General features: G+C 47.2%; 1 long non-coding RNA gene across 1 annotated transcript; it reads right to left on the bottom strand.

Moving 5' to 3' along the window:
- Nucleotides 1-13391: 13391 nt before the first annotated feature.
- Nucleotides 13392-14292, bottom strand: LOC147822565 (uncharacterized). Its single transcript, XR_015445542.1, has 2 exons — nucleotides 14008-14292; nucleotides 13392-13831 (listed from the first exon to the last, which is right to left on the bottom strand). It is a non-coding gene; the product is annotated as an uncharacterized LOC147822565 (long non-coding RNA).
- Between the last annotated feature and the right edge of the window lie 9575 nt (nucleotides 14293-23867).

The following is a 23867-nucleotide window of genomic DNA, read 5'->3' as shown; positions in this document are numbered from 1 at the left end:
GGGTTACTCTTGGGTGTGCTCAGAGACTGGTCCAGAATTTCTGAGGTCAGCGCGATGCTTAAGGTGGTGACATCTATAGGCAGGGGCTCTGGGCAGGGGGATTCACTTCCCTCACTCCATTTAGTAACACTGGGATGAGGTGGTTGGCTACATTAAGAAGGATGAGGGGCCAGGCAAATCTGTCAGTATCTCCATGTAGTGGCATCTCTAATTGGAACAGTAGGACAGCAGGGGTACCGGAAAGTCCAGGTCAGCAACAGAAGTCATCTTCCCCACTGCCGATGGGATGGACTGAATTGTACCCCACCCGCAATTCCTAGTTTGAAGCTGCCACCCGCAGTGTGATTGAACTTGAAGATAGAGCCTTTGGGGTAAATTAAGGTTAAATGCAGTCACAAGGGTGGGGCTCTGATTTGATAGGATCATTGCCCTCAGAGAAAGAAACACCAGAGAACTGGCTCATTCATTCTCTCTGTCTCTGTCTCTGTCTCTGTCTCTCTGTCTCTCTGTCTCTCTGTCTCTCTCTCTCTCTCTCTCTCTCTCTCTCTCTCTCTCCTCTCTCTCTCTCTCTCTCTGTCTCTCTCTCTCTCCCCACATGCAAAACCCAGGTGAGTGAATATTGAGAAGGAGGAGGCAAAGCATGAAGCCCTCGTCAGAAATCAAGCCAGAAAACACCTGGGTCTTGGATTTCCCAGCCTGCACTACTGTAAGAAAATAAATGTCTGTTGTTGCAGTCACCCAGTCTGTGGTATTTTGTAGTGGCAGCCCAAGCTGACTGATACACCAACCTTGGGATTTCTCTAAGGTATGAGTCTGAGGCTAGTGTAGGTAGCCAGGATGCTCACTCCCTAGAGTCTGTGACAGGGTGAGGGTGACAACCCTGCCCAGCCTGGTTCGATGTTCCTTTCCTTCTGAATCTCTCTGGAGAACATAAGCTGCCTCTGTGCACCTCCCACGCATAGACCCAGAGTTCTCCAGGGAGGTCGGGAGGGCTATGGGCAATGGTAACCAGACTCCCACAGTGCGGATAGGGTGCGCATCAAGAGGAGCTTACCACGCCATCTCACAGCTTCACCAGGCGCCAAGAAGACAAGAGTGCAGGGCTTCGGGACACAGTTGACATTTTCCCTTGGAGTAGATGCCACAGGGAAGAGGAGTCAAATGGGTCCTGTCAGCCCTGAGATTTGACTGGGTACTGAGAAAGATATCCCTGCAACTGTGTATACTTGGAAGCAGTTTCTCAGAAGCCTCTTAAAGAGGGGAAGGGATTCTTATCATTACGCATAATAACCATCTTTTTCATAACACACAAGTCGGCCATCTGTTTTCAGTACTGTCTTACTTACACAGACCATCCCCTTGTGCATTCTCACCAAAACTGCGCAAAATGCAAATAGGGCAACAGCGCCTCCCCCACCTCGTCCACTCCACCCCACCCCACTCCACTCCACTCCACCAGCAGTCCCTTCAGCATTAGTTCAGTGTGTTTCTTCAAGAATTTCTCGGTAATACATTTACGTTCATCTACATGCCCCTGTGGAAGCATAAGGCTCTATTTCACAGGGCCATAAAAAGCACACTGGATCGTGCTGCACACGGTGTGGGTGCGTGGGCCCTGGTTTGTGTTCTTTACAGGAAGTCTGGGTGAACTTTTCCTGTCCGCCCCTGCAGAACTTCGCAATCATTTTGAATTTCTGCATAGTGTTCTCAGTAATGTGCCATAATTGTTTATCTCCACACACAAGGATCTTCATTCAGATTTCTGGGGGTTTTTGTTCCATTTACCACATTTAAAGTTTTCAAATGTTTCTCCAGTATCCTTGTTCCCCGAGGCTCTGTGTTTTTTCTGAAAAAGATACATATGCAAAAATGGAACTTGGGAACAAACTCTAACACACATTCAAATGTTGTGTAACCAATGATGCATGGATCTCCAAGGAGGCAGCATGAGTTCATACTTCTGGGAGCAGCATAGGATACTATTCCTCACCTTGAAACGCTGTTCTTGGTGTTATTGACCCCTTAAATATTTTCCAACTCGCTGGTTGAAATATGAGACTTGTTGAGAAAATGCATCGCTCCGGTCACAGTGAGGACTGGCATCCTTGGGAGCCTGTACAGAGGGCCTGTGCTGGGCAGAGGCCAGGAAAGGCACAAGCACAGGAGAGAGTGATGGAAGTTTAGGGGCCATGTGAGTGCCCAGACAGGTTACTGGGTAGCCTTGGGGGCTTGTGATGGAGTCAGCGAAGTTTTCCAGGGCATCAGGTGCCTGGAATGAGAGAGGGGAAGAAGTCAGCAGGGAGAGTGGGAGAAGGACAGCCCCTTGAAGGGGGCAACTGAGGCCTTAAAGGCTAGGCAACTGAGGTGACTGTGTGAAACTGCAGAGAAGCAGACTTAGGTTTCCGTTCTGTGAATCTGTAAGAGTTGAGCTTGCTTGCCAGGAGGAAGCACAGAGAGAGAGAGTCATGTCCCACAGAGACCCTGATTTCCATTGCCACAGTTCTCTAGAGCAAGGGAGCTCAGTCAGGAGGCAGGCCGTGTCCCAGTGTCTAGCCTCTCTCTCTGCGATCCTCCAGGATGTGTTCAGGGGTGGTCTGTTGTTGGTGCGGTCTGCCCTGGGACAGAAGGTAGCGATACTGTCCACTAAGGACCCGGCCTGGGGAACCCCCTAGCCAGCCCACCCATTTTGCAGCTCTGGGCTGTGAAAGGAGACAACTTTGGGCAAAGTGAGAGGCCAGCGGTGTCAGCGCGTGTCTTAGGAGCTGGAGCAAGCAGGTGCCCATGGGAGATACTGTACTGCCCCCGGGCAGCAGTGCCCTCAGGGGCCTTGCAATGGAGTGGCAGGCTGGCACAGCCTCTAGCTGTGAGTGTACTGGCCCCCGGAGCTGTGGATCACTGAATATGCAGATGAGCAGGAATTCAGAGACTACTCAGCCAAAGATTTCGTTGTAGAGATAGGTAAATGGCAGCGCAGAAAGGTATATGTCCTTGCTCAGTGACACATCACAGAGAGAAAATGTATCATCGTGCTGAGAGTCAAGTGAAGTTCCTGGGACTAGGCCTGAGGCTGAAAGATAAAACTTGTCTCTCTTCCCCCTGGAGGCCAGAGGACACAGAAACCAGGGACCTGTGCAGATGGTTCATCACTGCCGAGCAGGGCTGAAGAGGGTTGTGACAGCCAGTGTCTACACCCAAAGCAGGGCCATTCCCCTAAGCATATGGTGCGGGTGGCTGTGTCCGTGTGTCATTGGCCTCTGGTGGGTGGGGAGTCAGGGGTTCTGAGTCTGGCCTCTGGGAGTGGCTGACTAGGTGCAGGGTGCCTGTGTACTGTAGTGCAGAGTAGTCTCCTTATCACCGGGCCCAGCACCATTAAATCCCTTGGTCGCCACATAGGTTTCTACTGCCGTGTGCCCAGTTGTGCCTCCTGTTTGCTCATCTCATTGGTTGGAGGGTGGCTCCATCCCAGCCAAGGGTCCTCGCTCTAAGCCCTGTCCTGAAGGGAAGAAGGAGGCAAGGTGGCCTCAAACCTCATCTCTTGGGCCAAGGCCCCTTAAGCAGTAGCAGCACTGTCATCTCCCTCAGTGTCCTATGCAGTCACATAGCCCTTGACCTACCTATATTTAGCTAGCCCTGATTCATTTCTGGAAAGCAGGAAAGCCTTTGCGCCCCCCCCCCCCCCAGGAAGGCTGCTTTCAGCCCAGACCCGGGCTACATCCAGATACTGCTGGGTGAGAATTTGTGGGCTGAAAGCTGAAAGAAACAAAAGGGATACTGCTCACCCTTGTCCCACACCACAGAGTGTAGGCACAACAATGCATGCCTAAACACACGCTCAGGGAATCATTTCTTTAAAATTTTTTTGTTGTTGTTGTTATACGAAGCCCTGTGTCAGGTACTGCTTACTTCAGGACCAACAAGTCAGAGCTCCTGTCCCAGAGATGAGAGTTTGGGTGGGGGTGACCACGCCACCAGAGGTGAGAGAGTTCAGTATGAGAGTTCAGCTTGGAAAGGGCCATGACAGAAGGGTACAGGGTATGTGTGTGTATGTACAGCAGACGAGGAACAAATGTGTCCAAGGACTGGGCTGATCTGGGAGGAAGAAAGGATTCTTTACAGGAGTGGAAACGTCAGAGACCCAAAGGACAAGTGAAAGACTGAGTAAGGAAATGGTGGTTCCCGAGGAGAGTCATAAGTGCAGAGGCCCTTCAGTCTCAACAAAGAACTTTGGGGCATCTGGTTGGGGATGCCAAGGCCCCAAGAGTGTTGCAGAATCAAGATATGCAAATGGAAGGTGTGAGGAATGAGGGACAAAGTCCCAGACAGAAAGGGTCCCTTCCAGGATCATCTCATTTGGATGTGGGTTATTCAGAGAGAAAGAGAAGTCTACAGGGATAGTCAGGAATCCGTCCTAGCTCCTGCTACTGTGCATGCACTGGGCCTTCTACATGCACCCCCTCCAGGAAAGGATGGAGAGGTGGGAGGAAAGCAGACCAAGCTCCTCCCCACAAGGCTGGTGCTCTCTGCTCAGACCTGGGGCAGCTGGAGACTGGTGCATATTCATGACATCCACAGGACTTTACCTCCAATAAAACCAGGGCAACAAAAGGAGAAGCTGGGTTTCTAGCCTGGGTGGAATGAGTGGCAAGAGGGAGAGTTCTGGGGATGGGCTTTTGGAATCTGGCACTGGAGAGAGGAAGTCAAGGAGGTAGGTAGTGTGGAAGGAAGCAGGGAGGGAGGGAGTGGGAAAAGGAAGAAGGGGAAGGAGGAAGGGAGCGAAGAAGGGAGGGATGGAGAGAGGGAGAAAAGAGAGCATTTGTTCCTTCTCACAAGCCATCTGGCCTCATACTATATGCTGATGGGGTTCCCTTCCTCACAGCACAGTTCTCTAGAAGAGTGCTAGCTCTAATATGCCTTCCTTCCCGGGGAAGAAATGCTTTTGTGCCACTTGTAGGAAGGTACCTTGCCTTCAGTTGCTTTTTAAACACTAGAAGCCTCCTGAGTCACTTGGGAGCTCCCGAAGGAGGGTGCGGGGCCCCAGGTCAACTATATGAATAGACATGGCTGCCATTTCTTAAGGGCCTAGTGTGTACCAGACATTCTGACATGTGAGTTATATAAACTAATGCTCATTTCCCAACGGTCTTGCAAGTCGCTCATCAGTCGAAGGTTATGGAAGCACCAACTGAGGCCAGAGGCGTCAAGTGATTTGCTCAAGGTCACACAGATGATTAGCGGACGGAGTGGCAATTGGCCCTGAGTCTCGAGGAAAAGTGGGCACGCCCTGTACTGCCTGGCACCCGAGAGACCCTCTCAGTCTGAGTCAGGCCCTCTGCCTCTTTCACATATTCCAGGACACTCAGACAGTCCTGCTGTCTTAATTACCACCCACTGATGCATAACACATCACCCCAAACATAGCAACGTGTACACCGATAAACAGTCCCTCTCTCAGAGTTTTACAGTTCAGGGACCCAGGCATGGCTTCACTGGATCTTCTACTTTCCATCCTCTCACAAGTCTGCAATCAAGGTGAAAGGCTAGGGTGAGCGGTCTCATCTATAGGATCAACTGAGGAAGGACTCATGTGGTTATTGGTAGGTCCAGTTCCCGATGAGCTGTGGGATGAGGGCCTCAGTTCCTCACTGACCGTTGGACAGACTCCCATCAGCTCCTTACCAGTTGGCCTTCTCCACCAGGCAAGCCGCACAAGGAGATGGAGAGAGAATGAATGCCTGTGAATGGAAGTCACAGTCTTGCTGCAGCCTAACCTCACACAGAAATGGCATGACATCACCTCTGCCAAATGCTCTCTTTGGTTAGAAGCACTCCGCCGGGTTCACCCCATCCCACAGGGTCATGAGGCCAGGAGGCTGGGATCGCTGGCCGCCATTGTGCACAATTGCCTACCGCATCCACTCCTGTACCCACTTGGGTATAGTGAACTCGTCAAGCATCAAGCACTTTGGTGGAGTACACGGGTGCAGTGTGCTCTGTGATCTGGTGCTTCCACTCATCGCAGCCAGCCAGGACGATTGGATGGGTCTCTCCGGAACTCACGTCTGCCTGGTCCTGCCTTCCTCCCCACTCCCACCAGCCATGCCTGGTCATTGAGTCCATGGGATGTGACAGCACCTGAAAAAGGATCAGCCACTCCTCTCCCCTGTGTGAGTGTAAGCCGCCCATCACATGGGTTGGGCAGGGCCCCCAGGCACTGCTCCTGGCCTCTCCTGGTGAAACACCCCACGGAGACAGGACCCACCTCAGGAGGAAAAGATTACAGGTGTGAGAAGGCTAGGCCCTTGCTTCGTTGTACAAGCTGCCGAGGTTCTCTTGCTTTTTCCCTCTGGGCTGGCATTCTGGGAGGAACCGCCCAAGTTCACTGGGAACATTTCTAAGGCAGTGGGGAGCCACCCATGCCCGAGAGATAGGTGCTCTGAAAGTGCACGGAGACCGTGGAGTATTCAGACACCAGGGGTGGGGTACCTCTCAGGAGGAGAGGAGTGAGTACAGATTGGAAATGATTCATAAGGCTCCACGATATTTCACTAAAAAATCATAGGGAGATCAGAAGTACCTATAAAAAACACATTATTAAATTAGGGGGTGGCTGTTATATCATTCTCCTTGTTTTTCTGTGGATTTGAAATATTGTCATAGAATGGTACTCTAAAAGTGAAAAGCAAAAGAGAAGGAAGGGCTCTTGGGGCCTCGGCACCCCACATTTCTCAGGTGTGCCTCAGAGCCAAGTGGATCAAGTCGAGGGCCTGGTGGACTCAGGAGTATCCCAGGAGCCCACCAGACTCATTAGGCATGATGGCCAAGGCTCCGGGGGCTGGAGTCTCCTGGTACCGCCTCAGCCAAGAGTAGACCATTCCCAGGGAAGCCCAGGCTTTCCTCAGTACCAGGAAGAAGCAGACTCAGGTCTTTTTCCTGTGCTGGATTTTTTTTTTTTTTTTTTTTTTTTTTTTTTTTTTTTTTTGCCATATACACCAAGGGCCGCTTTCAAAGGAACACAGTATCATAGTATGAGATAAACAACCTGAGATGATGGAGGAGGCTGTGAGCTGGCAGGGCTCTCTCCCAGGGCAGGATGCAGCTGGTTGTAGCTAGAATGGAACTTGATACCTCCAAAGCCTCAGCTGTGGATTCTGGGACATCTTTGCTCCTTCTGGACCCACCTCTCTGTCCAGTGACCCACAACACTCTCCCTGGGCCCACAGCTATCACCCAGTAGCTGCCCATCAGCCACCTTCGATGAAATGTTTGAGACCAGTAAGTAGGTTTGCCATCCACTGAACACAGGGCTGTGCCCACAGTGACTGAGGAAGAGCAGTACTGTTCCAATGGCCAGGGGTACCAATCCAGATGGCTAAGTACTGTGGCAAAGCTCTGACTCCAAAGTGACCCTCTCTCTCTGACACCTCCACCAGAACATACAAAGCATAAGCCTGGGGAGGTGGGCAGCTTCCTGTAGAAGGGGACAACAAGTATCATGAAATAAAACCAGTGAAGGGCATCAGCGTTATTTCGCACCTGGACGCTGAGCTATCTGGAAAGCAAGAACCAAGGGCACCAGAGGCGGCTTGGCCACCGTTCCTGACTCTGTGTCTGTGGTTCCCGTGGTCTCAACTTCTGCATGTGTGGTATCCACGCCTGGCCCGGACTGGACCAGGAAGGAAAACTGAGCGACAAGTGACCCTTGGGTGACCGGGAGAATTCAGGGCCGAGCTTTTCTTGGTAGGACAGGAAGGGAGGCAGGTGGGCTTGGCTGTGAGCACCGAGAGAGGCAGATGCTGGCTTTGAGTTCTCACCTGAAGGACTTGGTCACACATGCTGGCACTCTCCAGAACCGGCTCCTCCACTCCAAGACCCTCATGGGACAGCCAACTAACTGAGCCAGTCTGGTTCTCTGTGGTGGTGACAAAATAGACAACATGCTTTCAGCAGAGCCAGTCCTCTCCTGGAAAATAGAGAAGACCCACATGGGTATCCCTGACACGGTTCCTGTCATGTCATTCATCCTTGTTTGTCGAGGGACTACTGCATGTGCAGCAGCTGAGATTCAGGCTCCTTGGATAGGACAACGACCTCCAGAGACCTATCCCACCCCTCGAGGAGCTATTCATCTGTCCCTCTCGAGGAAAGGGAAAGAGAGACTCCACAGGCTCTGAAGTTTGCTCTCCCCTGGGAATGATGTAAGACTGAGATGTCCATCCTGCAAAGCTAGGGCACCACCCTGGGTGGCCCCCAGGAGAGGCAGCTTCCCTCATACACGAAGGATGGGACTCAGCAGCAGTAGCAGCAGCAGCAGGATGCCAGAGACTTTCAGGTTCTCCCAGAAGTGTGATGTGCCCGTACCTCAAAGAGCTTATTGCCACGGGCCAGCAGAGCTCTCCATGCTGTTGGGTGTAGGGAGGCTAGGGGCCTGTTCCCCCACTGGGACACTCCACCCCTAAGTCCCTGGCGTAGATTTCCACGGTGCCCCTGCAGATGAGGACACTCTGTTCAAGCAGTTGATACATTCTCACCAAGTCTTTCAGGCACTGAGATGCCTTGTCCACTAATATGATTGTTTCCCTTCTTCTCTCCCCCTCTCTTTTGATCCATTCTCAGTAGGATTCCAGCCCCTGCATACCGCTCTAATGGAGAGGAGTGAATGACTAATTGAAAGTGATGGTTATTAATTTTTATATTACTCTCTTGATGAATATACAAGCCTAAAGACCGAGGGAAACACGGATTTGCACATTGTTAGTGTTAACCTTTGCAGAAATTCAACCCCAGGTCCTGGTCACTTGTAAGTTTCCACTCCCCAGCCCCATCCTCCTGTCAACCAATTCCGTGTGTAGGGTCTGCCTGATCCCTGAAATTGCTCCCAAATTCACAGCTCTGCTAAGCATCCACAATCAAACTCCAGGTTTTTCTCCCATGTGTTGGTGGAAGCCAAGGTGGGCAGTAGAGAGAAGTGCAGATTGGAAAACCGTGTGTCACAGAGACTCTGAGAACCGTAGCTGCAATCCCTGGATCAGGATACTCAGTGCAGCCTTAGGCACAGCCCCCAGGAACTCTCCAACTTGCTGAGCTGGAGGGTGCCCAAGGGAGTGAACGGAGCTGCAAGTAAGCTTTCGAGAACTCAGTGGGTCTTGGGTTCAGATTGTTATTTCATTTACGTTATTGTAGTACTTGTGGCATGGGTCTCCTACTCCTTACGTTGTGGCCATTTGTATTTCTGTAAACAGCCTGCTCAAATGTGTGGCTGATTTTTCTGTTGTTATGTGTTCTTATGTGTATGCCGGTAGAGTTGTGTCCCCAGAGTTCTTTGTTTACTGCAAATATGATTCCATAGCTCGTTATACTCAAAGCACATCTTTGCCCCTGATCTGTAGCTTCTGCTTCCAACTTATTTCCTGCCTTCTCGTGTGGACACTTTACATTAGGGGTGACACACTGGCTGATCTTTTTGGTCCTCACCACATCCATGTGAGATTGGCACGATGTACCCCAGTTGTGTAATGTGGAAGTCAAAGTTCAGATGAGGTGCAGGGATTTCCCCCTCGGATTCTAACTTGACAGCTGGCCCTATTTGTGCAAGGCCCAAATGCTATGCAATGAGTTAGGCAAATGGCAGGCTGTAACCAATGTTAGGTCTCCCAAACACCTGTCTCCTCCCACGCACAGAGGGAATAAAGTACAGGGCATAATTTGCCCCCTTATGTTCTCACAGGAGTGTGTCTACTACACAGCCTAGGAGACGAGATATTGCAGAATAAGGGGCATGAAAATGGGCCCACTGGGCAGAACTCTGTAGTGAGGGTCAGCAGATCTATGGTCCAGGCCCAGACACAGCACTGTGAGTTTGGCTGAATAACTGACTCTCTTGGTTGCTCTTTTGAGTGAAAACAACAGCAACAACAGCAAAACAAAACAAAACAAAACAAAAAAGAGACAGTCCTGGGATGTGGATGCAGGTCATAGGTGGTGGTGGGTGCTTTGATCACAGCTGACATGCAAGGGATGGGGATGTCCCCTACATCCTGCAGACATTTCAGAGGCTCATAAGCCTCCTGGTGGAAAGCTGGCAGCCTTAGCAGATGTTGCTAGGATCCTCAAGACACACATGCGTCTGATAAGGGATTAATATCCAAAAGTTGTAAGAAACTCATACAACTCAATAGCAAGAAACAAAAACAAAAATCACAATTTACAAACAGGACAAGGGTCTCTGAATAGATATTATTCAAAAGAAGACAGGTAAATTGCCAGCAGGTACAGGAAAAGGTGCTCAAAAACTAATGAACAGGGAATGCACATCAAAAACAAGATGAGATATGGCCTCATACCTGTTAGGATGGCTTCTACGAAAAGATACGCGAGAAGAGTAGGTGAGAGGATGGAACAAAGGGAACCTTGTATACCATTGGTGGGCAGGTGAGTTGGAGCCGCCACTATGGAAAACACTATATATATCCCTCAAAGAATTAAAAGTAGAACTGTCGTCAGATCCAACAATCACTGTTCTGAATAAATTCCCAAAGGAAATCAAATCAGAAGAGACATCTGCACTCCCATATTCATTGCAGCATTATTCACAAAAGCTGAGAGATGGAAGTAATTTAAGTATCTGTCAATGGAGGAATAGATTAATAGTTCTCTCTCTCTCTCTCTCTCTCTCTCTCTCTCTCTCTCTCTCTCTCTCCCTCTGTCTCTCTCTCTCTCTCGTCACACACACACATACACACACACATGCAGACATGCACACACACTGTAGTATTTTTCTGTCATTTGCAACAAAAAGGATGACATGCTATGTGCAATGAGCCGGAAACAGAAAGGCAAATACTACATCATCCAACTTCTATATGAAATCTAAAAGAACCCTATTCAGAGAAGGAAATGGTACAACAGTGGTTGTCATGGACTGGAGGTGGAGGGCAAGTTGCAAGGAAAGTGGGAAGATGCTGGCCAAAGGTAACTGACGGGTAGGTTATGAGAAGTAACTGTATAGCATGGTGACTGTGCTGTGCGTGATATACTGTTTTATACATATTGCATATGATCTAAGAAATGTATGATGTATGATATATATGATATGCTATCACATAGCTATGATATATTTCATATATATTATGTACATTATATATTACAAGGATTGCCTATTAATGCATCAATTATATATTTAAGTCTATACACACATACATACTTATATTTGGTTAATGCTTCACTGTGTACTTGATTTTGCCAGAGAGCAGAGCTCAAGTGTTTTCCCTACAAAAGAAAACGAGTAACTCTATGAGGTGAAGGATGCATTGTTTAGCTTGATCCTGGTAAATCATTTCATGATGGATAATATCCTGTACACATTAAATACATATGATTTTTATTTGTCAATTATGCCTCAGGACGACTGTGGGGGAAAAACACTCACACAGCCAGGAGAAGGTAACTGCTTAGTGTGAGAACCCAGGAAAAACGCTCCACAAGTGCTGCCCAAATGGAGGGGGGCAGCAGTTGTTCTGGCTCAGGCTCCGAGCTCGGTATTCCCCAGCCTGGGAGAGCAGCAGTGTCGGTGGCAAGGGAAGAGAGAATACCCTGGGCGTTGGGGCTCCAGACAAAAGGGTGTTCTGCAGTGAGGTGGTAGAATCCATGGGCCTGTGCAAAGGGGGAGACAGGAAGTGTGCTTGTCTGTCAAAACCGTGAAGGCCTGCGAGGGCGATGGCAGGCAGAGGTCAGAGCAGCAGCAGTACTCCTTTCAGGAGGTGACATGTAGTGTCATGTGTGGTGCCAGTCAGTGCAAGGTGGGCAGTAGGCAGATGGTGCTGGTTTGGACATGGTTAGCGTCAGGTTGGAGAAAGCCGGACAAGGTGAGCCTATGCCGGGGGAGAGGAGCAGAGGTGTAGGTGCCTTCGGGTCCAGTCCTGCTATACTGCTGGGTTTCAAGTGTGGCTGCTGATGTGTGCCCTATGTTTTTCCACCAAATTTTACCATGTAGTTTCTTGTTTCAACAAGTATTCACTACTTCAAGCGCATGTGTGCTCACACAAACACACACACACACACACACACAGAGGTTAACATGCACACTCACCCACATGCACACACAGTCATACAAGACTCTCCCTGACATCCCGGGCCAAGTGCAGTTACTACGCTCCTGGCACATGACAAGAGCCACAAAGAAACATCCACCTGAAAGGGTTTCTGCCCCTGGGTACTGGGCCTCCTGTCCTCTTTGAGGCATGGCTGAGCCCACAGGCGGTGAGGGCCCATCTCCTTTTGGAGAGGCAACAATGGGAGCTGAACTTCAGTACTGAATAAGGGCCCACTGGTGGCGAACACAGGCTATGTAGGGAGATGTGTGAAACCTGGACTATCAAAAACACTGCTGCAGCACCACATATAAAGCAACTGATTGAACTGGGATTAACAGCTTCATCTGTTATGTACCTGTGCATCCCCCCTTGGCTGGGCATCAGACCTGCAGGAAAAGGGCTGTGGAACCTGAAATGCTGTCACTTGCCAGAACCCCTCCTGCATGTCATTGATGTTTAAGTACGCTGGCCCTCTGATAAAGTGCTGCAAAATGAGTTCACAGGGAAGAGCCTTATCAAATATTGTTTATTCTCGTGGCTGTGTATAGGAAACCATATGACTTAGGACGAAAGGATACTTGGATGTTACCGTGCCTCCTGTGAATGCTGGTGCATTCGCCTGCTGATCTTTGGTGCTCTAATTTCTAACAGGGCCTCATCCACACCACTAGGTTAAAGGGACAGCTATGCCCAAAACGCCCTGGTGGACTTGTCCCGAGGATAAGATGTTGGAGGGCCTGTCAAGGGCACCCCAGGAAGGCAAGAAGACATCTCTCTCCATGTGAAAAGGAGCAATGTGCAGCTGCAGACAAGGCAGTCTTGCTGGAGGGCCCCGGTCCCGAGGAAAGGAAAGGGTGCGTGGGAGGTGTCTGCAAGCTCAGGGTGTCAGGTCTGTTTACAGGATGCGCAGGGTCTCCCAGGGCACGCCCCACGCCTCCTCCGTGTGAGCCCCACACGGGCTTGCTCAGCACTGAACGCTGGGCACAGCACAGGGGGAAGAGGCATGCTATTGCTTCCTCATTCCTGCATGCAAGTGCCCCATGAGGGTCAGAGGTGCCAGCTGTGGGAAATTCACTGGTGATGGGTTGGCACCCGTGGAACGCACTCCCCTCCCCCACCCCCGAGGAGCAAAGCAGCACTGCCCCAAGGAGGAGGGTGCTTAGGCTTATAGGGCTAAGGAAGATGCTAGCTCCCTCCTTCCGCAATCCCAGCACCACCGTGGCTGACACCCCCGCACCCTGCCTCCAATGCACCTGAGCCCAGTGACAGTGTCGAAAGTGGCAGCCAGCATCAGGAAGCAAAAACAGTCAAACGCGCCAGCATTTATTTCAGCCCCAGCGCCTGAGATACTGGGAAAGCGGGGCCTTAGGGCAGCCCTGTTCATGGTTCTGTTTCCATGGCTCCTGTGGTCTCCGTTTCAGAGTGTCCCGTATCCTCCCCTAGGAAGGAAAGCAGAGTGACAAGGGGAACCTTGGGAGCCCTGGGAATTGAGGCTCTCTTGGCGGGACACGAAACAGGGCAGCTGGGCGGGGCTGTGGGCACTGAGGGAGGCAGAGGCTGGCTCTGAGCTCTCGCCCGAAGAAGAACTTGGTCACACATGCCAGCACTCTCTGGATGCGGCCCCTCCTAGATCTTCGAAGAACAGCAGGCTCCCTCGGCCAGCCCGGGCCCCTGGGCATGTGCTCCACGGTGTCAGACAAGACAACAAGTTCCTGACCACCTTTCCCAGGGTCTTCGACATTCTGCAAAATAGAGCCAATGGCCTCATCCTAGTGTTTCCCGATACCGCTGGCATCCATGACCTCATTCAGCCTCTACGAACCCTGTTCCAGGTCCTGGGAGAACAGCGGTGACCTGAGCAGTCCAAGCCCCAGCCCCTCGGAGGGCATTCCAGATAATGGAGGAAAATCTGACTTACCCAGTGAGCGGGTGGGAGGAATGGAGTGAACATCATGCTGCCCGGAGCGTGTGGTGTGCCGGCAGTGCCCCAAAAGCCCTCCTTGCAGAGACCTGCTCAGCTCCTCACTCTGCTGGGTGCTAAGGGGCCCGGGCCTGCCCCCACCCCCTTGCTACCCCTTGCTACCCCCGGGCCCTCAGTTCCTGTCCGCCTGCCCTATCTTCCCTCCCTCCTCTAGCCCGGTACACTGTGCTCAAGCACTGGATACATTTCTGGCACGTGATGTCCCTTCCTTTCCTGTGTCGCTTACCCCCACCTCTGCAGTCTCTCTCTCTCTCTCCCTCTCTCTCTCTCTCTCTCTCTCTCTCTCTCTCTCTCTCTCTCTCTTCCTTCTTCCCTCTGGCCAGCTCAGCAGGCTCAAGACCACTTTCTACTTGCTCAGCAGAACATCACAGAGGGGCCTCACTATGAGAACATGACAGGCAGGCTTCTGCAAGGGACAGTTCATTCTATGTGACAGTTTTCTTTGGATGAACTCCATACAGTGTTTACCTGTGGTCTCATTTTGCCTGTGTCCATTCTGGTTTTAGCAAAAATTCTGTGTCCCAGAAATACCTTCGTTGCCAGTCAAACAGGGCTGTTGTGTCTGTCGCACGTCGTGCACACACTATTTTCATACCACGTTACATTGGTTTTCACATATTTAATGTTTGAAACTTGCAGATACCATCATATGAGTTTTCCTGATATATAAGATTAATAATTTTCGGTTATCAGATGGGTAGCAGAGGCTCTTTGTATTTTCAAGATATGGAAATCCATGCGGAATGGTTTGACCCTGGGATAACCACCAAGTGCAAACCTTTGGTTGAAGCTCAGACGTCACCTCTGTTCTTGGGATGGCGCACCCGAGTTCCAGGTGAACCCGGGGTGGTGGAGATAGGTTTGGGGTGGGGGCGGCCAGGGACGGGGTCACCAAGACCCCTGGGACTGGAGGCGGGATCCCCCTGAAGAACCCCTTGCCACCAGTCTGACCGTCACTGGCTCTGTGAGGTGGGGATTAGCAACATGGTAGATGCTGAAAGTGTTCTCTTGTGGTTGCTTGTGGAGTGTGCCATTGAGAGGAGGGTGCAAGTCATCCAGACAGACCTGAGATTCAGGGGATCTTCCTGCAAATCAGAGGTAAAACAGCCTTTAACTTTCCTGTGCATAATGAATGACCCGATTGGCACCCCCTTGCTACCTCTTGCTAACCCCCGGCCCTCAGTTCCTGTCTGCCTGCTCTATCTTCCCTCCCTCCTCTAGCCCAGTACACTGTGCTCAAGCACTGGATACATTTCTAGCATGTGATGTCCCTTCTTTTCCTGTGTCCCTTACTCCCACCTCTGCAATCTTTCTCTCTTTCTCTTCCTTCTTCCCTCTGGCCAGCTCAGCAGGCTCAAGACCGCTTTCTCCTTCTGGAGTCAAAAATGCTGAGGTTTTCAGGCAGATGGTGAGTTCTCCTTTGGTGGGGATGTCACAGACTGGGGCATTCACGTGATCCTCTCCATATCTTCCCCCATGTTTGATTCACAGGATGATGCACATCAAATTCCTTGGGAGTTCTATGCACCGACAGGGTCATGAAAGCAACAATGGGTGAAGTGGGTGATAGCACCGAGGTTCCATGCTGAGAGCAGAGTCATACGTCTCACATCTGTATGTGAGGTGCCATGTCCGTGAGTCAGTCATCATCAGGTTCATGGTGAAAAGATGTGTTTTGGCTGGAGGGATTGGAAAATCTAAGGGAAGGGGCACGGGCCTGGGCTGGGCTACCGTAGAAAGCAAAACAGCAGAGGTGAAAGTTCCTGGTAGCCTAACCTTACCATATTTAGTCCCATTTTTGATGCCTGGATTTCAGGCAAAGCTTCCAAGTTATGCCCACTGTTTGCCAACCATGGAATTGTAGGCTCTGTACCTGATTTTAAGACAACTCCTTGAAAAAGTACCCTGGAGGGAAACAGGAAGTAGGTGACTTCACAGTCTTTTATTTGGTTTTTGAAATGATGGTGCCCTTTGGGAAAGCATCTGTCACATAACCCTGAAGACAGAGGGCTGATCTTTTCTGTCAGCCTCTCTTGGGCCATGTCCAGATTGAGATTCAGTTGCGGCTCCAGCCATTCTGCAGTGGAGAAGAAAAACAAAACATGAATGCAGCAGAGAGCTACGTGAACGGCAGGAAGTTTACATGGCAGTGTGTGGGGGGCGATTGGAGAAGGGGCAGCTTCTCAGTCCCGGGAGTTGAAATAGAGTCGGTGACGAGTGTCCCAAGGAGGTATGCCTGAAATGAGTGCAGAAAGAAGTTGGCTAAGGAATACAGCAAAGGGAGGGAATCACACATACAACCCTACAGAATACTGTGAGGGTTTCAACTGACAATAAGTTGATTGAGTTTTCTGTACTGGGGGTTAGTACTGGTCCAGGTCAGTCATGAGGTTTGATACACAGGTAGACAACTGTGCCTCACAGGCACACTGCACCCTGGTGTTTGAAAAGCAAAAGCTTGCTTTTCAAAGTTGGGATGACAGTCCAGGGATCATTATTTTCCCATTGTGATTCGTGCTTTCTGTGACCTGACTTAAGTTATCTTTGCTCAGCCTCACGACACAAAGAATTTCTCCTGTGGTTTCATAGCTTTTAACAGTTTGCAATTTACGCTTAGATCTATGATTTATTTGAGTTAAGGTTTGCATGTGGTCTGAGGTATTGAGCCTTATTTGCCTTTCTCCTTCAGGAGATCCACTTTTCCCAGGATCATTAGTTAATACACTGATCACAAATCCTCTGTCAATAGTCAACTTGCCACACATATGCAGGTCTATTTCTGGCCTTTTCATTTAATCCATTGACCCACACGTCTTGTCCTAAGGCATTACCATGCTGTCGTGATGGCTGTCCCTTTATATTATGAGGTACCTTGGAAATGTAAGTCCTCACTCTTCGTTCTCTTCTGAGTAGCTTTGGCTACTCTATGTCCTGTGCGTCTCAATAACAACTTGAGAAATACAGCCATAAAGAAAGATATATTTGACTCAGTGGTAGGAAAATGATGGCTCTTGGGACCATAATGATGAGTTTAATAAATCAGACACAGAAGGTTAAATATCCCATGATATGTCTCATATGAGAAATCCAAAATATAAATAATCTGAAGAGCAAAATGAAAGGGAGATAGTAGGAAACAGGGAGGCAGATGTTTTGGAGACGGGGGAGGGAAAGTGGGAAGGGGGTGGGGAGAAGTGTTGGAGGGAGGAATAAAACAATGATTTAGAGTTCACCAAAATGAATGTAGTTATTATGTACTACAAACATGCACTAATAAGAAATTATAAAAAGCTAACCATGATTATGGTGAAGCTGTAGTTCAATTACTAGACAATTCACATCTTGAAACTTGTGACTCTTCTGATCAAGGAACGTAGTGAGTTTCCATTTGTTTTTGGTCCTGAATTTGTCACAGCAATATTTTATCATTCTCTCCAACAGGTCTTATTTTGCTGATGTTATAAATGACATTTAGGATTATTTCCATCTCCAATTATTTGTTCCTAGTATATTGAAACAGTTTTGTTCTGTATTTTTGGCATGTTGATTCTCTAAATCCCACGATCATGCTAAAGTCACTTATGACATCTAGAAAATGTTTTTCCCTGGAATGCATAATATTTTCTACATAAATATGACAATGAAGACAGTCTTTTACCTCTTTCCTTTCAATCTGCATGCCTTCTATTTGTTTTTCTTGCCTCCTTGCACTAGCTAGGGCCTCTAGTGTCATGTTGTGTACATATGGTGAGAGTCTATGTTCAGAGGCACTCTGCTTTCTTCCTAGCATTCTGGCAGATGCCTTCAGTCCTTCATCACCGACTTTGATGCCAGCAGCACAGTCCTTGTAGAAGTACTTTAGTAGATTGAGGATGTTCCCTCATCTTGCTAAGTTATCCCATCTTTTCTTTAAAACATCATGTTTTGTATTATTAAAAGACTCTTCATGTAAAGGTACAATTCCCAATGAGAAATGTAATTGTATTGTACACCTACAATGTACCAATAAAAGAATTTAATTTTTTAAAAAAAGACTCTTCTCTCACCTATCTTGATAAATATGGTTCTTTTCTCTTAGTCCATTATTGTGTTAAGGTTCATTGGTAGATTTTTAACAAGTAAAATGACTTTGTATTCCGAGGATAAACTGTGCTTTGTAAAGTATTATATTTTCCATATACAGTTGGATTCAAATGCTAAAATTTCATTGGAGAGGTATGCATCTCTGTTCATTAGAAATATATATCTGGAGTCCTTTTGTGTTCTGTGTCTTCTACTGTGTTTATAAACGTAATGCTGCCCTCAGAACATGACTTGGGAAGACTTCTCTTTTTCAGTGTTCTGAAAAACATTTTTTTATCAGACTGTTCCTAGTTTTCTTCAAATATTTGACACTGTTCCACAGCGAAGCCATGCTGGATGTGGTGGCACACACCAGTAATACCAGCACTCCGGAGGCTGAGACAGGAGGTCCTCCATGAGTAGCCTGGGCTAATACTGAGATCCTGCCAAAAACACCCCCCAAAAACAGAAACAAAAATCCAAAACAAACCAAACAAACAAATAAACAAAAACCTGTAATACCATCTAGGACTCAGATTTTCTTGCTGGGAATATTTTGAGTTAAAATCTCCAGGTGTAGAAATCTTTGAATCACTCACTGCTTTCTTTTAATGAAGTCTTTAGAGATAATCATCATTTAAACATGTGTAGTTACTGGATGATTTTGATTTTTGTTTCAAAAAATAAACAGTTTCTAAATATCTTCTTTGGTGAAAGGGTTTCCCAGCAGTTTTTTTTTGTTGTTGTTGTTGTTTTTTCCATCGGACCACAGATATGGTGTCCCTAGTCTCTGGCCTGGGTCTGTGGTCCCCTGGAAGTTTTCTTATAACTGGGGGTCCTCCACTGCCTTCTATGGCTTCCAGTTGGACATCCAAACAATCTCCTGTTTTCTGTCTGAGCTCTGAGTCAGGCAAGACAGAGACCATTCCCTAGAGCAACCCACTGACAGGCTAGAATCTTGCAAACAAACGAAGTGAAGGAAGCAGCAACTGTGTCTTTTCCTCCCAACAGCTCCAAGCCACGCAGGGCAGAGAAGGGCGCAGGGTGTATCAAACTTCCATGCAATTTCCTCCCATTTGAAGTGTGGTTTCTCCTTGAACTGACATTCTCTTGGGTGATGCACAGCTTTGGTCCAATAAAGTTATTTGAGCCTGCCTTAGGTTTTGTTCTTTAATGTTCCCATAGGATAACAAGAGCATGGTGCTTCCCAGTGTGTCTTTCTACTGACATCACTCATGATTGCACATTTAATTTTGAATACAACTAGGCCCCTATAGACAGTCTGCTTTTTGTTGGCTTGGTTTGGCACATTTGCTCAGGCCTTAAGAAGTCTGTGCACTTCAGCAAGGTTGTTGAATTTGTTGGAATGGAGGTTTTGAAAATATTCCTTTCTTATCCTTGTTGGGATTTCCGTGGCTGTTGTTGGCTTGGTTTGGTTTTTGTCTTCTTTTGGTGTTGCTGTTGAGAGTGGGTCTCGCTACATTGCCTGGGCTGGCCTCCAACTCCTGGAAGCCCACCTCAGCCTCCCAAGTAGCTGGGAGTAGAGGGAGTGCTACCATGCCTGGCTTCCATTACTATCCTTTTCACGTCCGTAGGATCTATCTTGATATCTGCACTTTCATTTTTGGTAATGGGACTATCTTCTTCATTACTGACTAGTTGATGTAGAATTTTATCAATTGTTTTTATCATTTCGCTGGTGTTTTTATTCAACAGCTTTCTCTATAGGGTTTTCATTTTCTATTTCGTTGAGTTCTGCCCTTTCTTACTCCTTTCCTTCTACCCACCTTGGATTTACCCTCTTTTTCTCTCCATCTCTCTCCATCTCTCTCTGTCTCTCTCTGTCTGTCCTCTCTCCCTCTCTCTCTCTCTCTCTCTCCCCACCTCTCTCTCTCTGTCTCTTCTCTTTAACTTTTAAAACTCGAATGTTAGATCATTGATTTGAGGCTTTTGTTCTTTTATAGCACAGTCACTTAAAGCAACGAACTTTTGAATTAATTTCTGCAGAACGGCTTCAGTTCATCCCATAAAATTTGATGTGTTTTCATTTCCATTCAGTTTAAAAATATTTCCCCTTTCCTTTGTAATTTCATCTTTGAGTGGTGATTATTTAAAACTCTTCTGTGTAATTGCCAAATATTTTTGCATTTTCAAATATGTTTCAGTTTTGCTTTTCTCATTTAACTCTGTCATGGTCAGAGAACATGCTCTGTATGATTTCCAACTTTTTGATGTTCAATTAAAAGTCCTCATTGGCTTCATTTCAAATACAAGTTTGTTGCCACCCTGACACAAGGATGAAAATCTTTAGTTTTTCTGCAGCAACGTGTTGAACATAAAAATGTGCACATTGGCACATCCCTGGCAAGTACAGTTAGAAAGAGTTAACGGCAGTGTGGTAGCTTGACAGAATGAGATACTCTTCTCTTGGAGAAGCAGACACGAAATGCACAACTTTTTTCACAGTGCCCTTTTTGTCCATGTAGCTGTGATTTTCAATTTGTCGGAGATGGGCATTTTATACATTCTGCACCCTTAAGCACCAGTTGTGTTCCGGGCATGTGCGGAGCACTAGAACTACTTGTGAGGTTTCCGTGAGGAGACAGAATGGTGACTGGTCTGTCTTGTGGTCTCAGAGACAGCCTTCCTGGGTTCAAATCTCAGCTTCACCCTGGTGAGCTGTGTGCATTGGGCGAGCCAGTTAGCCTCCCTGCTCCTATTTCCACCTGTGAAGTGGTAGTAATGACAGTTCTTTCCTCACAGCGTTATTACTAAGTTTAAATATAAATTTCTGTGTAAATTAAGTAAATACGGTGTCTGGCATATGTAAAATGTTATATATGATGAGAGAGTGCTAGGAATTAAGAACTTACCAACATAAGCCCTTCCTCTGCCGGCATCTTTGTTCTACACTGTGAGTTCTATAAGGCCACCATGCTAAGACGTATTTCTCTGGTATCTTAGCTTGGTGCCAGGCACATAGTAGGAACTCCAAACTAATTGCTGAAGGAAGACACAGATTTTGTTTCTGATGTGATCAGTGTGTAGTACAGACCCTCAAGCCCGGTCTTTAGCATGACTTTGCAGACGATTAGTTTATATGAGAAAATGCTAGGAATACATTCCTTACTGGAATGCAAAGTGCACAAGGGAAGGGACATTGCCTGCTTTTCCTTTCCTTCCCAAGGTCATGTATCCTCAGTACTATGGAGAGTGCCTGATATATATAGTACATGGTCAGTGCATATGAGGATGAGTTCCGGGAACCACTGCCATGGCTAGAACTCTACCCAGATATCTTTGTGCCCGTATAAGTGTGTGTGTGCATGTGCATTCAGAAGCTCATTGTATCTTTTTAGATAAAATGTGTATGCATTTAGAGTGCACGACATGTCTCGATATACATAGTGAAACGATTTCTTCAATCTAGCTTAGACTCATATCCATCTCTTTGCCCAGTTAGCCAGTTTTCATGTGTATGATGTGAACACCTACAACTACTCTCTAAGTATGTTTCTAGCACAAATTGCTATTGACGGTATTCACTGTGTTTACTTAAGATCTCTATCATCCTGCATAACTGCAACTGGCCATCCTGCATAACAGGCTTTGGCCAATATCTCCTGTTTTGCCCCAGCTTCCTGCCCCTCATAACCACCGTTCTCCTTTCCTCTTCTATGCATCTGACCACTTTAAATTCCACAGATAAGTGAGATCATCTAGCATTTTTGTTTCTGTATCTGGGTTGTTTTCCTTCACATTATGTCCTGCAGGTAGATGCATATTGTCACAAATGCAGAAGCTCTCTTTCTAAATACTCCATAATAGATATACTGCAATTTTTGTACAGGTTGTCTGTTGATAATGCTGTGCACTATACAAATGTGCTACATATACATAAATCAATGCATAGCTTGTATGTTAGGATAGTATATACTTTTATTATGTATAACTGATATTAACATGTTATATGTTCATATAAATCTCTATATAATGGATATCATAGTGGCCATGTGGTACATTAGATCCTGAAACTTGCATATCTTATACCTGAAGGTTTGTAACCTTTGGCCAACATTTCTCCATTTTCCCAGCAGCTCGGCCCCTGCCTGGCAACCATTGTTGTACTGTTTGTTTCTGCAAGTTCAGCGTTTTTAGATTCCACAGCTAATGTAATATAACATCATGTAATATATACGCAGTTTTTCGGTGTCTGTATTACTCCATCCTTTGACATTCAAACTACTTGTGTCTCTGAATCTAAAGTGTGTCTGTTGTGGATAGGATATAGTTTCATCCAGTGTATTATGCGTTTCACTTTCTCCTCTAGTGCTCAGTATATTTACATTTAGTATAATCACTGATACGATGGTATTTATGCCTGCCACTTTTGTATTTTCTTTCTCATGATCTGTGTTCCTCTATCCCTCCATTGAGGTGTTCCTTTGTGTTAATCGGATATCTTGTTGATACAGCTTTTTCATTCGCTTGTTGTTCCCTTATCATGCTTTTGAGGTTCATTTCAGTGGTTGCCCCACAGCTGACAATTAACATTTTAATTTAAAAGAGTCTAGCTCAGATTAATACCAACTTTATTTTGGTACTCTACAAAACTTGGGCCCTTTAAAAGCCCTAGGTCTCCCAATCCTTAGTGTTGTTATTGCCATAAAGTTAGCTCTTTGTCCAGTTAGGATCCATCCAGACAGCCTTACAATTACTGCTTTATAAATAATTGTCCTTTAAAGCAGATAAAGGAAGAAAAGAGTTACAAACCACAGTGCATTCATACAGCCACTTACCGATGCAGGTGTAGTTAGCTTTAGTGGTGCTCTTATTGTTTCGTGGGGATTCGAGTAACTTTCCAGTGCTTTCTGAGATTTCCATTTAGTATTTCTTGTGGGGCAGGTCTGCCAGCAATAACTTCTCTCAGTTATTGTTTACCAGGAAATAGCTTTATTTCAGCATCATTTTGGTGAGTTATGACAACGGAATGAAATATATGCTACTCCAGTAGATTGTGGAGCCCTAAAATCCTCTCTCAAAACCATTGTTGAGATATTTAGGGAAATTTAAATGTGGTCTGTATGGCATATGGATCTAGAGAATGGCACCATATCATTTTAAAATGTCTTCATTGCCATAACGGTTCTGTGGTGGTATGGGAGTACGTCTTAGTACTTGGGGAACACATGCTGAAGTAATCAGCTGACGGGACTGGAACTGTTAAATGGTTAAGCGAAACAACAAAATTGTGAGGTAAATCAATAGGAGTATGAGAATCTAGGTTTAAAAATCTAGGTTAAAATTGTTCACTGCATTCTCCCTTCAGCTCTGTGTGTTTTCAAATAAAAAGGAGAGGAAAAATGGATCATCCATCGTATTTTAGAGGTACACCACATTGAATTTGCAAATCATACAAGATAGTTGTGGCAGCTGCTGCAAAATAATCAGGAGGAGGGGGAGGGGAGAGGATATTATGTAGGAAATGAGATTGTCCCTGAGTTCTTAATGTTTGTAGCTGTGAGGTGGATAATTGGAAGGGTCTTATACTGTCCTCTCCTGTGCAGTGGTTCTCTAAGTGCAGTCCTCCAGCAGTAGCTGCAGCAGGGAATTTGTTAAAGGAACAAACTGTAGGCCCCACCCCAGATCTTGTAATGTGGTGATGTCTGTGTCTTAACAAGCCCTGTAGGTGATTCTGATGCCAGCTCCTGTTCCAGGACCACGGCTCTACTGTG

This window comes from Heterocephalus glaber, unplaced genomic scaffold, assembly GCF_053883595.1.
Source record: "Heterocephalus glaber isolate CG9 unplaced genomic scaffold, H.glaber_assembly_v1.0 deba00001612, whole genome shotgun sequence".
In the NCBI taxonomy this organism is placed as follows: Eukaryota; Metazoa; Chordata; class Mammalia; order Rodentia; family Bathyergidae; genus Heterocephalus; species Heterocephalus glaber.
The sequence above is the reverse complement of the archived record's forward strand: the minus strand, read 5'-3'. Positions and strand labels throughout refer to the sequence as shown.